The sequence below is a fragment of the Ipomoea nil genome, unplaced genomic scaffold (genome assembly GCF_001879475.1).
Source record: "Ipomoea nil cultivar Tokyo-kokei standard unplaced genomic scaffold, Asagao_1.1 scaffold1298, whole genome shotgun sequence".
Taxonomy (NCBI): Eukaryota; Viridiplantae; Streptophyta; class Magnoliopsida; order Solanales; family Convolvulaceae; genus Ipomoea; species Ipomoea nil.
This window is the reverse complement of record NW_017617726.1, coordinates 655,124-657,487: the sequence shown is the minus strand read 5'-3', so window position 1 is coordinate 657,487 and position 2,364 is coordinate 655,124. Positions and strand designations below refer to the sequence as shown.

The following is a 2,364-nucleotide window of genomic DNA, read 5'->3' as shown; positions in this document are numbered from 1 at the left end:
GTTTTTTTTTTAAAAAAAAGATATTATATATATATATAATTTATTTATTTATTTTTTAAATATGGCCTAGCCCGCAACCCGCGCGAGCTTTGGCCTTCCGCGAGCCATGCCCGATAGGCACGCATTTCCGCAAGCCTAATTTCTTGCGGCCCTAACCCGCCCCATCGCGGGGCGGAGGCGAGCTAATCTGCGGGGCTTCGGCCCACTTTGACACCCCTACCTACAGCCATGAATATTTCCTTGTAGTTGAGCCCGTTGCAAAAGTAAAGAGAGATCCTCTACACAAATAATAAATAAATAGGGAGAAAGAGGATCACCCTGCCTTAGACCCCTTGTACTCCCTTATAGGGATGACTTGACCACTACAGGCCCCATTTATCAGGAAATCATAAGAGACTTTCAACACATAACGAGCTCTACCCATCTTGCATCAAACACTACTACAGAAAATAGCTTTAACTTCGGCTAAATGACCCCATTTAACGTCGGCTAACGTACGACGTTGACTAAAGCGACGTTATAAGAAAATAAACGACGTCGGTTATTTAACCCACGTCGTATGTATTTTAAAATTAAGAAATAATGATACGACGTCGACTAATAGCCTATTAGCCGACGTCGTATGTGTTTAAAAAAAAATATATAATACATACGACGTCGGCTAATAGACTATTAGCCGACGTCGTATGTATTTAAAAAATATATATATATACATACGACGTCGGCTAATAGGCTATTAGCCGACGTCGTATGTGTTTTAAAAAAAACGTCGTATGTGTTTTAAAAAAATAATAATACATACGACGTCGGCTAATAGACTATTAGCCGACGTTGTATGTATTTTAAAAAATATATATACATACGACGTCGGCTAATAGGCTATTAGCCGACGTCGTATGTGTTTTAAAAAAAAAAAATAATACATACGACGTCGGCTAATACTCTATTAACCGACGTCGTATGTATTAAAAAAAATAATAATAATGATACGACGTCGGCTAGTAGCCTATTAGCTGACGTCGTATGTGTATATTTTTTTTATATTAAAAATGTTTGATGCTTTCTAGCCCAACCTGCTGTATCAATCAGAACCTGTGCAGCTAGTTACGTTCAACATCAACATCAACTAATTCAAGCTACGTACTAAACATGAAACTAATTAAGCTACTAAAAATAATATTAATATAAATAACACAATCAACATCAACTAATTCAAGCAACAAAACTACTAATTAACATCAACCCAATAAACACAAAATAGTTTTAAACATAAAGTAGTATCAATTGAGCAACGTTTTATTAACCCATTAATCAATAAGAAACTTCGACCACTTGTTTCTAACGTCATCAATCTCTTGTTTGTTGTAGGGCAATCTTCCTTGTCTTTCCAAAATCTACAAAGTTCAAAAAAAATAAAAATAATAAATAAGCAAATATTTTAAGCAACATTTGAAGAAGAAATATGTATTATTAAATTACTTGCCTTATCCATTCCTTTGCTTAGGTTGTTGGAAACAATTTCCCACATGAATTTCATCACATAATAACCACATTCGGTGCTTCCTTTTTGTATAGGACACTACATTTGAATTATAATAAAATTAGCTAAAAGTAATAAAAAACAATACGTTTGCATGTTTTACAAAGTGAAAGAAGTACTTACCAAACATGTAGTCCATTTCGGTGGACGAGATTGTTTCTTTCCACTCATCATGCTTGTTGCAGCCATACACCTATTCATATAAGACATAAAATATATGTAAATATTTGGCATCACTAGTTTAATAATAACTATTAATTCACTATATAAATATACATACGTTCCCATTATATGTTTAATGTCTTCACGCGGCCCATGACCAAGTGAATCAAACCAAAAAATTTCATTTAATCTAGGACAAATCGCCATCAGCATCCAATGCTCACTACAAATAAGTAATTTATTAGTTATAAGTAAATAAGTAAATATAATATATAATAAAAATATATTATATATAAGCACTTTAATTTAAAACGTAATTAAAACTTACTTGAGAACGTATGGGGCTATATTAAACGTAATTATATATATTCATTTTTGGTTGAATCCAATATGGATCTAGGAAGCCATACGTGTCTTTTGATGCCAACTCAAAATTGATGTAAATACCCCTATTCACAAACACAACCAATATAATTATACATAGATTACCAATTATATAAATATAAAACTATTATAAATGCATAAATAATCATAAAGAACTTATTATTACCTTATAAAGAACTGAACGAGAGAAACATCGACGGTGTCCATACTTAAGAAACGCATTATCTCCTCACTTTCAAGGTGCAAGTCATAATCAATCTTGCCCATAATACCACGAG

General features: G+C 33.0%; 1 long non-coding RNA gene across 1 annotated transcript; it reads right to left on the bottom strand.

Moving 5' to 3' along the window:
- Positions 1 to 1,489: 1,489 nt before the first annotated feature.
- LOC109184967 lies at positions 1,490 to 1,853 on the bottom strand. The gene is made up of 3 exons (XR_002054907.1): positions 1,821 to 1,853; positions 1,664 to 1,733; positions 1,490 to 1,579 (listed from the first exon to the last, which is right to left on the bottom strand). It is a non-coding gene; the product is annotated as an uncharacterized LOC109184967 (long non-coding RNA).
- Between the last annotated feature and the right edge of the window lie 511 nt (positions 1,854 to 2,364).